The sequence below is a fragment of the Gouania willdenowi genome, chromosome 4 (assembly GCF_900634775.1).
Source record: "Gouania willdenowi chromosome 4, fGouWil2.1, whole genome shotgun sequence".
Lineage (NCBI taxonomy): Eukaryota > Metazoa > Chordata > Actinopteri > Blenniiformes > Gobiesocidae > Gouania > Gouania willdenowi.
In genome coordinates this window covers 16,042,545-16,058,691 of record NC_041047.1, presented here as the reverse complement: position 1 = coordinate 16,058,691, position 16,147 = coordinate 16,042,545, and positions in this window count along the sequence as shown.

Here is a 16,147-nt window from a genome sequence, read left to right as displayed (position 1 = left end):
AACGGGCCAGGAGCGTGACTGCACATTCGACCTACTTATCAGTTCTCCTGTTGTGCTTGCTGAAATAACACTCGGATTTGAAGAAACGGCACTCAATACTAATCAGTCATTCAAAATGGTCTTAATTGAGGCGGGTACTGGGAAACGCACAAATGAAATATAATAAACTCAGACCAAGTTTCTATACCTGCTCAATGGGAGCATCAGGGAAGGACGTCAGTCTATCACAGCCTAATAGGACTAATAATCACACTCATTATTATACATAATTATTGTAAACCACAAAAATCTAAAAACTATATATATATATATATATATATATATATATATAGCTCTAAATTAGCAAGAACTGTTGGAGTGTTGGGTCGAGCCAAATACAGTACCTTCTGAATGGAAAAGCATTATTTATTTTATATTGCTCGCTGGTACTGCCATACCTGCTATATTGTGTTGAGGTGTGGGGGAACACCTACAAAACCACCATACAGACATTATGTATATTGCATTAAAGATTGTACATAAAGTGGGTTACAGAGACCAAACAACTGTTCTTAAAGTCAAGAGCATTAAAGGGGACATATCATGCTAAATCCACTTTTTTAGCCCTTAATTGCATTTTGTTGTATATTTAGATTGTTTAGAAGCACAGAAAAAATCAAATTAGTCTCTTCAGGTGCTCCGTAGATATCTTTATATTCTGTTTTGGTCATATTTTTCAATCTGTTTCGATTTTTCTATTCTCTATTACGTTTTTTGAACAATTACGTCACAGTATTTGCAGCGGAACTGCCAAATTAGGACATCGACTCCAGGCCCAACACGTCGACCAATCTGCCATTTTTTTTTCTCGCTGTGATTTTGTAGTCCATGCTCAAGGATGCCGAAGTTACGAGAGGACAAGTCAAAATGTTCAGTTGCTGGATGTAGTAACCCACACTCTTCATTCCACCGTCTCCCAGCATCAGAACCTTTTCAAAGTGCCTGGTTGAGTTTTATTTTTTACGGAAATGTACCCACATCTGTGGGTAAGGTCATTTTTGTGTGTGCGAAGTACTTTATGGATGACTGCTTCATCAACCTCTGCCAGTATAAAGAAGGATTTGCTGAAAGACTTTGTCTGATTAAGGGTTCAATTCCTTATATCTTTGGAGACGACGAACAGAGCACTTCGGTAAGCTGTAAATAACGCTAAAAAGTGTAATAAGACGTCCCTGTCATTGTTTTGTTAGCATTAGCAGTTGCTTAGCAGTTGCACCGTCTTCAGACTTCATATGTTAGCGCTGTGTGCTCGTTTTAGATCCTTGATGATATGGCCTACGTGATTTAATTTAAGTCTGAAGTTTTCATTAGACATTTCATTTTGCCGTTTTTGTCTTTGAAAAGACTGTATTAAAATGCATTTCGTGACGTTAGCTTGGCGCTAGCGTTAGCTCGGTGCTTGTGTTAGCTCACTTGTTAGGGTTCTGCAGGTTCATCATCTTCATTTTCATCTCGCTCCGCTGGGTCAGACTCTGGCTCGAACATGTAAGGCTGGATGGACAAGTCTTCCGTTGTTGACATTTTGTAAATAACCTCTGAATAAAAAGTTTATGCGCCGCTACATAGCCGTATCTCTTCTATCAAACTACAAAAATGGCCGAGCAGGGTGGAGTTGAACCGAGAGGGGGCGGGGTATGAAGTGTCTCATTTGCATTTAAAGAGACTGCACCAAAATGAGTTGCTCTCAGAAGCACATCAGAAAAGGGGTGGAGCTATAATAATGAGGAATTCAGACCCAAGCATTGCATTTCCGCTTTATATAGACCACAACTGTATGATTTATATGTAAAAAGGAAGGATTTAAATCCATGATATGTCCCCTTTAAAATGTATGGATCTGGTCAAATTTCAAACAGTGCAAGTAGTTTTCAAAGCCAGAAATAAATGATTACATGATAACTTATTCAATAAATTGTTTATGGTCAGAGAGGGATGGTATAAACTGAGGGGAGAGCAACATTTTAAACAACCCAATGTAAGAATGACTCTCAAAAGTAATTGCATCACTGTCTGTGGGGTGACTTTGTGGAACGGTTTACAAGAAAACATCAAAATGAGTAATAATGTCATAAAACTGAAGATGTGCAATAAAAATAAACATTATAGAGATGTATAGTACAGAGAAGGAATGAAAGTGTTGATTAATGAGGGGGTTAAAATGTGGAGGATGAAAGAGTGAATGAATGAATGGGGGGTGGGGGGTGGGGTGAATGCATGGGAAAAGCACTCTATGTTGATTATTAAAAATCAGTAGGAGTAGGACATGAAAAGCCTTTGCTTCTTCCTACTCACTTTTGGACAAGATGTATTGTATGGAGTGTATGAGAGTTTAGGGATATCTTTTTTTTTTTTGCATTATTGTATATTTGAGTTATTATGGTATTAAATTGTTGTTTGTCCCAAATAAATAAATGTATATATAATTGAAAACCCTCTCCAATTCAAACTGTCTTTTAATAAATAAAAAAACATTTGACTCGACTTAGTAAGAAAAAATATGATACGTTCCCGAGAACGTAAAATGTTTTAAAATTGCAGCTATTTTTTTCACACACATCAGAGTGAGAAGATAAACAGAATTCACCATCAATACGATAGACGATAATTGGCTCACAATAATGTTGACGGGGGGGCTTTTGGGTTGGGGTCGGTGCTGGGGAACTGGGCGCTGGGTCCTCGGCTCCTTGGGGCTTTCTCGGGTGTGTATGTGGGGGGCGGTGGCTGCCTCTCGGCTTGGGGGCGTCTGGGGGGCTGCTCGGTTGTGGGGGGGGTGGCCTGGGTCTTCTTGGCCCCCGCTCTTTCTGCTGGCCTGGCTGCATCTTCGGGCCCAGGGAGGCGCTTGGGTTTGCAGTAGCGGTTCTTGTACATACTGTACATTGGTCTACGATGCACTGGCACGCCTTGAGCTGTGGGATAAAACTTGTACTGGGCTTAACTTTAGACACGATCCCAAATACCTGTTTTTAGGTATTACCACTCACTCCTTCCCCCTGTCCACAGCCACCATCTTTATAGCTAAGCTTCACACTTGTCACCAGACTGGCTTGATTACACAACACAATAAGCACAATATATATATATAACTACAACTTCACATCTCGCTCTCACTTTAAAATACTCAACTCTTCCCCACCCTTTCCATTTCCTACCTTGAGTCTCTCCTCCCTGTTCCCTTCCCCCTCACCTAGGTGTAACACTGCCCTCTCTTTTTATATCCTTTTATACCCTTCCTGAGGGAATGATGGTCACAATTATGCAATAAAATCAATGAAATTATTTAATTGCAATAACAAAACATGCGTTGCTGTCTTAAAAAGATTGCACTTCTTGTAGTGTTGACCTTTGACAGCATGTGCAGACTAAAAATAAAAATAAATACTTACGGTACTTAAACCCATGATACCACTCCTACCATTGACGATATACAGTATCTTGTGATGTTTTTAATATAGCGATATATTGTTGCACGAGATGTCGTCCCATCTTTACATACTGACCAATATTTAAGTTATTTCATGTTTAATTATATAATTACTATAAACTATAAGGTAATATATGCTACAACCAATGAACTTTGTTTGCTCAAAGTCTGAATAAATGTATTATCTTAAATGAATCCTGCAAATTCAACATTATACTTGAAATGTCATCTGGTTGATTGTAAACCACATGGTGACTGAAATACTCCATAGTTGTAAATCACACTCAAGCCAGTCTTTGTTCATTGCATATTTATATATATATTTTTACAGTTGTGTATGTGAAAGGTGGTTAAAATTACTTTTTTTCAAAAATGTATGTTAATGGAGCGTGCTCCCGTTTTTCATTACCTGTCTCTGTGCTCCTGATCGTCTGCTGCAAGCTTCAACGTGACCCATTTCTGTCAGTAGCTACAGGGCTGGTACACAAGCTTTGACCTCTGACATTAAAGTAACCCAAATTACAGCTGAAACTAAAGGCCTCACTCACACCTGTCAGTGAAAAGCCTCTGATTGAGAGTGAGCAGCTTTATGTGCGGGGTCAGTTTACCCAAAACACACTTAGATGTGATCCCTAAGCACACATAAATAGAGAATTAGATTGTTTTCCAAACCAAAAGGATGAAACAAGTAAAAACAAAACTGCGTCAGGTTCAAAGAAGGTGTGAAAGACAAACACATCATTTATAATGTTTAAAAATTCCATGCGTGAAACAACCTGATCAGACACATTTTGGAGTTAAAGTTTTAAAAGTATAATTTAGTTATTTTGATCATTTAGTAAAGATCCAACTACAGCCACTCATTTATTAAAGAAAGACTGAGAATTCCAATATTGTACTAAATGCTTGAGATTGAGTCTAATAATAATAAAGACATACAGTAACAATGCATTATGTGATGATTCCTTTTTGCTAATGTTATTTGCATATCTTTCCATGAAGTGGAATAACCAGAAAGCCCAGAGCTTACAAAAAAGCCAAGTTTAGGAAGGAAGGTGGTTTCATTTCTATTTTTGTACACTATGGTAATGATTCATAAGATAATAGATCCTGGTTCCTCTTCTACAGCACAGAGCTGCTTCCTGTTAAATTGTCTGCCACATGAACCAAAGTAGGTTTTTACACTTTCATCCTCCTGCAGCTCCAGTGTCTGTCTTTTTATTTATAGCGCCCACACTGAAGACACTATTTTAGGCTGGGGAAAATGAAAAATAAAAAAAACACCAACTACGAGTTCTGTAGCCTATTATAGTTCTGGGATATCTGAAATTCATCAGGTTGATTTATCTACAAGCACTGGAGCAAACCCAACCTTTACCTGCAGGGCGAGCACAGGCAGCAGGTTCAAAACAGGAGCTGCAGCCTGTTTTAAACCTGCTATATATATTTGTGTGACAAATTAATATGTTATCATACATGCCATTAATAAAGGTAATCATGTTCCAAGCATTCTTTTCAAACTGCTACAGAATTAAACATAGAAATTCCAACACAGGAAGGTAACTGTACTTTTGTTTTACTATATCATTATTTGTTTGATTGACAGCACATGTGTAAAAATGAAGATGTGCATGCAGTAAAAACTAAATATAGGCCAGTAAAGGGTGGTGTAACCCATTTGGTGATCTTTCTTTCTTTCATCTACATCTTTTTTCTCAAGATCCTTTCCATGTTCCAACAGCAAGTGCCTGTCCTGACACTGGGCAGTCTGCCCAACTAAATGTAGGACAATGACTGGCCTTCATCATTGCATATTGCTCATCTCTTTGAATGAGTAGGTTTGTTTTGTCAGAACAGAATGATTAATGAGGCTGTCAGAGATTTTTTTTTTTTTTTTTACATGTTTGGTTTGAATTGTTTTACATTCATGGATTATTTTTTGTAGCTGTTGTAGTTTTGTTACTCTTTCAATTTATGTGTTAGCAGGTCTGCTCGACCTACTGATTGATAAAGCTTCCCTGATCCCGTGGTCGTTCCACTTAGAATGCATTTTGTCTTCATTGATGGTGTAAATAGTTCCTAGTGTGCTGTGGGATCAATATATAAGATGTGCCATGGCTGGAAAAGATACGTTGTAGAATGAAATTCAATGTGCTTTACGTGAGTAAAAAGTGCAACAGAAAACATTTAACAGTTTAAAAATCAATAAGAACATTTAAATCAGCAGTAAAAACATAAAAATCTGTAGTAAAAACATTATACGCTGTAGTCAGCTAGATTCAGTGATAGATATACAGTAGTTGTGTGTGGTCTGCGTAGCTCTGATAATTAACCTTACAGTATTGTAGAATTTTTCCTAAAGGAAGCGTATAAAGGCTAAACAGAAGGGGTCCAAGAACAGAGCCCTGAGGAACCCCACATGACATTGTTAATCTGCCAGATTCAAAGTTTCCAGTGCTCCTCCTTGTTTTGGCTTCATTGAACACATTTTTACCCTGATCGCATTGAAAAACAGAGAATTTGCATTAAATTGAAAATATTTGCTGTCAAATGCAACATAGGAAAACAACTATGTATTTAATAATTACTTTTTATTTGATTAGATTTGGTCTCTTTTTGTGAGTTAATTGCTTCATGCAAGCAACTTGATGAACCATCATACACTTGTTCAACCCAAACAAATGTAACGTTTGCAACATTTGTTCATTGCTTCCTTTTCACGGACCTGTCTGCATGTATTTTTGGACTACATGTAATGCTCTGCATACTTGGCCACTGCTGGATGTTGCTCAGTGACCTTCTTTTCCAGATGCTGTGACACACTCAATATCCCACGTGATGCGTTTCATTCAGTGCACGGACAGAAAAGCTGCCACACTCTTGTGATTTTCTAACAACTCCATCAGCCTCCAACAATGGCGAGTGGTAAAGGTGAGTGTCAGCAACGATAAACACGGTCACAAAAGCTTTCATGTGCCTCCAAGTCGCCTGGCATCTGACAGGAAGCAAACATTTAGTGGAGTTTTTCCAAGTAAACAGAGGCTGTTGGACATAAATGCATTCATTTAATCAACATTCATGCAAAAATGATTCGATAGTTTTTAACAATGAAAACCATTGTAAGGACTAAACAAGTGTTAAAAGAATGTTCTGCTAAATACATAGTCCATTTATCTATGAGGTTTTGGGAATATGCACCAGTCTTTATAAATGGACTTTACATTGCTCCTTCCTGCCTTCTCTGTTTTGTAAGGCACGACGAGACACACAATGCAGTGAGGGCTCACACACATTGCTAAGATCTGTGTTTCATTCGCCAATTCCATTGGTTTCATGAATCGTAACAGATGAAACACGACACAGTACTGCTTGTCTGGCTATCGACAATGTTTCTCAGCACAAATTAGCAGCTGGTTTTTGGTGACGAGTACCTGTTGTCAACTTTAATTGCAAGCTCTATCAAAAGATGTTGCGTAATACAAAATGTTCACTAGGTAAAGTAAATGATCAGCACCATCTGTCCTCTGTCATTTTATTTTATTTCTAAATTCATTTATAATTATTTACAGTTGAACAACTGATATACAGTATACACATGTATACAAAGTCAGCACAAAAAACCCCACATCATTCAAAGGCTTATATACCTGCAGGGCTTACGGTAAACCATTCAAAATTAGAAAAAGTCCTTGCAGCTATCTGTTGGTATACACAGTATTTACAGCACTGGCCAATCATAAGTTTTCTTCGTCACTGCGTCTCATGATCAAAGCACTGCAGCTCAGCCAATCACAATCTGATTACTTACCGTCAATACCAAGGAAAGATGGCATTGACCAAACCCCCCCGAGAAAGTCAAATTCTCCATACTTTTGGCAGCTTCACAAGCATTTCTGACAAACTTCCCTTTGCTAAACCTCTAGTATAATATATAATCTTTTGATAGAGAGAGCAATAAAAATTCACAACAGGTACTTTTTAATTAATTGCACTTCTAAACAATCAAAAGGGCTGGAATCCTGTGAATCTGGCCACGCTGCCAGTGTATAAACATTAAATAAACATAAAATAATTGCGCTCTCTCGCTCTCTCTCTCTCTTCTCCTATTAACCAAAAAGTATTTAAGTAGCTTTTTTCAAAAGTTTGCTTACAGTAGCCACTGCTACTTTATACTTGTTACGTAAAATTACAGTGAATATTACAGCACCTGACAGTCAATGTAACTATATTACATAACAGTAGGCTTTATCAATGTGGATCAAAGTGTGTTTTCAATCATGTGTAACAGTGGGAGAGTGTTGTTATAGTTTGGGATCAGTGACAAGACGCAAACAAAAATCTTGAGACGTGTAAGTCTGTTTTTGGTCGTATGTTGCACGACAGTTCTTAATTTCATGTGAATGCCATGAGACGCAGTGTGAGCTCAGGTGGCAGCAGGATCAATGTGAAAAGGTGCGTCACACACCTCGGGGAGCACATCTTCTTATAATGACTACACAATGAGATATATGGATTGACTGTCTCAAGAGCAACACCGAGAGTTATTACAGCTTTTCATTTATCAGACATGGAATCATAATGTCTTTCCGGGAAGATGCAAACTGTGATTACTGGCCAGGAGGCTGACCCACATATTATATGGCTCTGTCTGGTAGAAATTAGGTCTCTGTGTTGCCCCTCTTCAAAGTCCAGGGAGAAATGTCCAAGTTAAACATCTAATCCTTTATTTAGCTGCAGAGTCTGATATAAGATTTAAAGAAACACATTATTCATTGCTCAATATGTGTAACTGACTTACCTCTAGTGTAGTGCAGGCCATTCACCTAACATGTCTTAATAACAAAGGTGACTATAAACCATGTCAAGAAACAAAAAAACAACAGACCTACCTCAGATTAGGATTATAACGCCTGCTTGTATGGAGTTTAAATGTTCTCCTGAAAGTATAGTCAACATTCTCTCGTTCCCTCCCAAAGGCATTATTTTTCTCTCATAAACCCCCAGTGAAAAAAGCCAGTGCATGTGATTCGTGGCTAATGCTAACCTAGCTCAGTGCTACAGAGAGAAATTTTACCTGCTACTACCACCTCTTCGCTGATTCTCCTCCACGCCAAATCCTTGCTAATCCCGGTTATGAAGGCAGCGTCAGACAGCTTCAGGTGGTCACACACAGCTTCTACTCCATGGTTAGATGGGTGAACAGACCGGTGTCCTTTTTGACGTCAACGTCGACAAAGACTCTGAATGCGTTCGGCATCAATGTCTGATCACTAGCCGTGTGACTCTGAAGTGCTGTACGTTTGAAAACAGGTTTTAAAATCTACGAAGGTTTGAACTTTGAGAGTGTTTAAACAAGAGAGAAATGTGGTTTTACAGCCATAAAACATGTATAAAAATAGTAAAAAATAAAGCGGATTTTGCCTATTGCGGGTTATTTTTAGAACCTAACCCCCGCAATAAAAGAGGGACTACTGTATCCCAAATTAAAATTTTTATCCATAGCGTTTTCTTAGCTGTCAGATTTTGTATTTTAACCCTTGTATTATGTTATGGGTCGTTTTGACCCATTTTGGTTTTCGTGTTGACCAAAGTACTGTTTATTTCTTTCTTTTTCTTTGTGAAATTTTGTGACTTTTCCTCATCTCAAGTCATGAACAGGTGTGTAAAATCTGGGCACTTTGGTGTGTAGTGGAATGTCTGTGCAGTTTGTATACAAAGATGATGTTAGGGGTCACTTTGACCCAGGCATTTCTATACGGGTAAGTAGCTGTACAGATGTACTTTATTTTGACTCCCCAGTTAATTGTATTTAGATTGCCAGAGACCCAGATGTGTGTCGAGGAGGGTCTTTCTCTCCCTTGTTTTCGTCACTTTTCTCATGCCATCTCTTTGACAAACACACCAAAAATGAGCTCCAGGAGGTTTACAGCTGGAGAAGCTTTACCACAGATTTTGAACCTGGATAGTGACGCAGAATAAGAAATTTCAGAGACAGAGGATCTTTCAGAGACTAAGGACAATATAATAGATGATCCAGATTGTCAACTTTGCGATGATGAGGAGGATTCAGAGGACGAGCCTGCAGTTGTCTCTCCATCGGATAAAAGCCAAGGAATGAGACAATCATCATCTACAGAGGGGACATGGGCATCTAAAGATGGTATTATAAAATGGTCAACATCACCACACCAAAGACTGTCATCTTCCAATATCATCAAAATGACTCCCGGTCCTACAAGATTTGCTGTCACAGGAGTTGATGAAATTCAATCAGCATTTCAGCTCTTCATATCCCCACCAATAGAGAAGATTATACTGGAAATTACCAACTTGGAGGGGAGGCGTGTATTTCAGGAGAAATGGAAGCCACTGGATCAGACTGACTTGCATGCTTGGTATTAGCTGGAGTGTACAGGTCAAACGGAGAAACAGCTGCAAGTCTATGGGATGAAGAGTATGGAAGGCCAACCTTTCGAGCAACAATGTCTATGTAGGCGTTTTACATGATATCTCATGTGATCCGATTTGATAACAGTGACACCAGAGCTGATCAACTTGAAAGAGACAAGCTAGCCGCGATTAGAGATGTATGGGATAAATGGGTTTAAATTCTACCTTTGTTGCACAATCCTGGTCCCCATGTTACTGTAGATGAGCGCCTTGTTGCATTCAGGGTACGCTGTCCTTTCAGATAATACATGCCCAACGAGCCTGCCAAGTATGGCATCAAAATCTAGCTATACATGGAATATGCAGGTGTATACTGGAAAGCTACCTGGAGGAACATCTGAGAAGAATCAGGGGATGCGTGTGGTGCTGGAGATGAGTGAAGGGTTGCAAGATCGTAACATCTTTGTAACAACTTCTTTTACATCCTACCACCTTGGAGATGAACTTCAGAAGAGAAAGCTGACTATGTTGGGAACGGTCAGAAGAAATAAGCCAGAACTTCCCAGTGAAATTCTGAAGATGCAGGGCAGACCTCTGCTGTCCTCAATATTTGTTTTCACTGAGAAAACAGCAGTTGTTTCATACTGCCCAAAGAGAATCAAGAATGTTCTTGTAATGAGCACAATGCACACAGATGCATCTCTGAGCACAAGAGAAATGACCCGCAACATACTTAATGTCATTTTTTATCAACATAACGCAATATTTTTGTCAGAGGAGGAGCAAATTATTCATAAATAATTTTGTTGATTTATTATTTATTTGCATACAATGTGCGATGCTACCTTTTTGTTTACAGAAGTATTTTATTCAAGAAAGAGGTTTTGCCTCCATAAAGAGACTCTTTATTTTTGTTTGTGAAAAATTATTTTAAGCAAAGTATATACAATATATAGCTATGCAGTCATGTAGCCCCGTAAGTTGTGGTATTATTATAATTTTTTTTTCTCTGCAGGTTGAGAGTATTGAGAGAATTCTTTGTTATTGTATTTTAAAATGGCACAGCTATTAATGTGAACGGTAACAATTTAGTCTCCTTTCAAACGACAAATTATTATTATTTTTTAACAAAAGTACAGCTGGCACTTTAATTCCTGGAGGTAAATAGTGGTTAATTTTGTTACGTTGGATAAAATAACATCAAAACTTGTTTTGAGACATCGCTGTAATTTGTTTTCTTTAAAAAGTAGGGGGAAAAATTGTGAGAAAATGTGAGATTTGATTTTTAGGCCATATCTCCCAGCCATGGTCTCCAATAATCCTTCAACGTTCAAAGCAACTTTTTTTTAAAAATTATTTTTGTAGTTGAGTTTTGAGTTTGTAGCACATTTGGAATAAGATGCTTCTTTAAAATGATTAAACATTTCTCAAACCACTAAATACACGTATATCATGCCTTTATTTTGTTGAAAACTGAAAGGAAATTTCTTAAGAAATGTTATTTTTATTTTTTTTAAATTGTATTTGAAGATATTGAGCAGACAACATACAGTAAGTAGGTCAGTGGGCTGGAGTCGTGGTAACAGGCCGGTGATGAGAAATCTTTGAAGGCTGATTTTCAGCCACTCGAGCCTTGGCGCTGCATATAGGCTACGAGAAATTGGCTCAGTGGATGGCAGCACAGATGTCACTGTCCTCAGTGGGCAGCAGATTGTGCACTGAGCTGACGGATGGATTTGAGCCCATCAGGCCTTATTTTGATGGAGGGAGCAAATGTAGGTACAATGTGTATTCAAAATGCTGCCACATACATCATCGCTTGTGTGTGTTTCAGAACAATCCGTGCTTTCTGATCTCAATCTCATCATTAATTCATGAATGTGTCGAGTGTGACTTTAAGATGTCTCACACAACAAAGAAATGAGAATAAGCGTCTGTCATGAAAAATGAGGAGACGTCGATAGAGCGTTTTCAAAAAGGCTTTTTGAAACTTATCAGGAGATTTGAAGTTTTATACATAAGGCTGGCGTTACGCTGTCATTATCTGACATTAGCATGAAAAGGACAGCCTTCATGATACCTTTAAGTGTTGTTCGCTAAATTATGACACCTTTGGAGCTATGTTGGCATTTTTTGGGTTAGGTGGCGGGATCTAATGGGGTTAGGGAGGGTTTAAGTTAAGGTAATGAACAACACTTAGTGACAGCCTTCATGACATGTTATTCATGCTAATGACGGATGTCTTACCGGGATTTTAAAGTGCATTCATCAGTTTTCGTACCTTCTAACTGGGCTTCTCTGAGACGTCCGAAATGAAACGTAACGCACCACACCAAGCGTTCATAAATGTAGCTACACTTAGAGCCGGTGAATTATTTATTTTGATTTTGCATTTAATTTATAGGTGTTATTTTATTTTTTTTAAATAATTGTACATTTTGACATTTTATACAAATGCCTTTGTGGAAAATAACTTGTGCCAGATTTGGTCTCTTCCTTTTGACAGATGCAATCGCTTTATCCCATGTGCTGCTGCTGTGTGAGACAGAGATCGTGCTTGCAGTCACGTTCCTGCCTCCCGTCCATTGTCAGATGTTACTATTCTAGAGTAGATTCAAACATTTGTCTTTATTATGTTAAGAAAAAGAACTCATTCATAAGCTACATTAAGGAATGTAGATGACAGCGGCTGAGCTTTGCAATTTCAGTGTTAAATACCAACATTCATCAGATAACCGATATCAGTGATGACACTTTAATTTCTATGGCGAATAGTCCTTTGCTTTGCAAGCATTTCATCTGGAATCTTATCTTTTTGTGTAGTGGGAGTTTGGTTGAAGCAAAAAAAAAAAAGAAAAACCCAAAAAAAACAAGTTTATCAAAGGGACAGCTTGGGTTTGAACCACTTGTTTGGCCTTCTTGCCAGATAATAAAGTGCTAAAGGACATTAGCAGATCAGATTGTCTGATTTTATCCCTGTCTTCACACTTTCAAGCCCTCGTAAAAGCGATTTTTCTCATCCATTCCACCCCCGTGGCACAACCACTTCCTCCTTCTGCTCCCACAGAGCCTGCCAGTTCAGAACTGTGTGACGATGTTACAGAGTCGTGTCTTTACATGCATAGAGAAACTACACACCTGCTACACTAACTTACAAATCTGTGTAATTTGCACATTCACATTTTCTTCTGCTTACAGCAGTGAAGGTTAATAGGAAGAGTCCATTTAGATCCTGCTGTGCTTCTACTTAAGTCCCTTACATAGTTTTGATCACAACTCATTATTTATGCTACTGGGCAGGATTTATTAGTTCGTTTGTTTTTAGATTATTTTATTTTCTTAATATTAACCCTTTGGTAATTGTGCAAGTGTCACATGGTCATATATGATAAACACAGGCTTGAATGGGACTTCTGAAAATGTGCCTGTATGTAGGAGGTAGATGATGTAAATCTATTTACTGCTGTTCTCTGATGGCCGATAACGACAGTGTGTTATATTAGACAGTGGATGTCTGGGCAGTTTCTGCATTGAAGGAATTCATCAAAAAAGATGACACAAATAAAGATATTCAAGTAAAGACATAGTAAAGGCCTCATGGATCAATACATTGAAGATTATTTGCTCAGAAATAGATGTAAAAGGTTGAAATTGTTGCTCAAAAGTTTTTTTTTTGATCTCCACCATAAACAATTTGCACGTTGCATTCTGTGGAGTCCCATAGGGAGATGCCTTGAGGTGTTTTTACTTCTCTCTTAACGTGATTTCTTGTGTTTATTCACCAGACAAGTAGAACTGTGCTTTGATTGATACCATTGTTGTTCTAGTTTTTTCTCCTTTATCGTCCGTGAGTTCACCTCACTAAGAGAGAGATTCATTTTCAGGCAGATTCAACATATTTTCATGTATGCACCAAAAATAAACATCCACCATATTTTTGCCACAACTTTCTGTCCATGAAAACACCAGAAATGTGTTGGGGAAGTCACTTTGGCACAGTTTTGTATCACTTTTATGATGAATAAAGAACAACTTTTTCACAAACTGGTCCAAGTTTCAACGTCTCCAAATTCTGAACAATCATTCATCTTTATTTATCAAAAAGCGCTTTTCAGATGCACAAATGTACAACAAAATGATTAATAAACTTGCCTAGTTGTGACTGCTGTTGTCCATGTTTCTCCTCTTGTTCTTTCTTTCCCCTTATTTTCTGACTTTTTCATTCAAAGAAAATGAGAAGAAGGTTTTTTTTAAAAAACACAAAACAATCCTGCCGCAAATCAGCACACATTGTAAGCGTGGAAGTATCTATTTGGAAGCAACAGAAAATATCCTTTATTATTATTTATTTAAAAAAAAAAAAGTAAAGAAAAAAAACAAAAGATCCTTGTTGTGTATTGATTTTCAGCTGTAAAAAGCCACACCACTGCAGAGAATCTGAGCGTACACACTGCAGTTGCTCCAGTATTACTGTAGATGAACCATTTGCCTCCACTCATTATGTACTGTACACCAAATTTTCAACCAAGAAGAAACAGTACCACTAAGTATTACCTTTAGTTGCAACAAAATGAAAAATAACATTTCACAAGCCAAATAGCAATAACGGCATCACCATCTGTCTCTCGTGCTCTCGTCACAGTAGTTATATGCCTTGTTTTTAACACACTGACATACATTTCTAAATCGATGTGACCTACATTCACCATTCAAGGGTTTCCATTATCATTATGGCTGCCCTCACATTCACATCACCCATTTTATCTCCACTCAGCACGTGGTTCCCTTTCAAACACAACTTCCATTACATTCTCCTATTGAAGCCGAAACGTTATTTGTGGGCTGTGTTAAAGCGATTTGCCAAGTTGTTGGCAGAGCTCAGCAGTACTTACTATATGTTTATTATACTGGTTTACTTAAAGAGGTGCCAAACTCATTTTAGTTCAGGGGTCAAATACAGATCAGTTTTAGTCTGCGCTATAGGTTTTAGGCACGAAAAAGAGCAATTTCAACATTAATGTGCCTTAGTTTGCACTTCCGACACTATTCAAGCATTAAGTGACCTTCAACTTAAATTCACTTACATTTCCTTGATTTTATGAGCAATTATTATTTAATTTAGTAGAATAATTTGAGGAAATCAGCAGGATTTTGAAAAAATTGAGGTCTTTCTATCAATTTGAGGTTTTTTTTTTTTATCAATTTGAGAATAAAAAAATACTTCTGTCATGTATCCATGTGTATTTGGAGGGAATGGAATATCTACAACTGAAAAATTGTGTAATTTACACAATGACACATTTTTTGTCTGCCATTTCTAATTTCTCCTGCGGAGACCAATTCCATTAGAAGCTCTAATGGGTCGGATTTGGCCTCCGACCCTTGAGTTGGACACGTATGACTTAAAATATGTTGCTCTTCCTTAAGTAGAAGTAGTGTGATGTGGTAAATCATTTTATCCTGTATCCATAAAGCAATATTAATAGTTAATGGCTAAAAACGTTGTCTGTGGACTTTGAGGGAATGTTTTTCTGATAAATTGTACACAAATTTAACCTTGTAACAAAAATGTAAAACTTAAGGATGACGATCATACAGGTGTAGCACAATGGTGGAGAAAAAACGTCATTTATTCTTATACAATGGCTGGCTAAAAGCAAAAGGTCATCACCTGGATTTAACTAAACTAAGCAAGTAGTTAAGAGCCTCCCATTGGATAATTCCGTGATGAGTGATAACTGATGCAGTGAATAGCTTCTCATTTGTCAAACAACCCTGTGGAGAGACACATCTTATGGTTGTGGGAAAGATGACGCCGTATTTCTGAAGGCTCAAATTATATGCATGCAGCAGAAAAAAAAACACATTGAAGCAGATTCCTGAAACTTAAGAACTGTCTAATTACCAATGTATAATTAAAAACTGGAACGGCATCTCCAGGAAAGAATGTGGTTGGAAACAAAAATCTTGAATGATGGTGACTGGCAATCACTCAAACATCTCGTGAAAGCAAACGGTAGAAGAACAACAGTAGAACTCTGTTTAATAGTGAAAGGAGGAGTATTTCCACGTGCACAATGTAAAATGATCTGTATTTGAAGGTGACGATGCCAGGATTTATTGTGTTTGAATCACCTTCACACAAGATCCTGATTAAAAAAAAAAAAATGTATGCAACTTTGGACAGAAATGAATATTGTGACTTTAAAGTGGTTTGCTGAAACAAATTGAAAGTGAAAGCATAATCGAAGCTGAAGGCGGTCCAATAACATATAATTGAGTTATTTTTCCTACGAT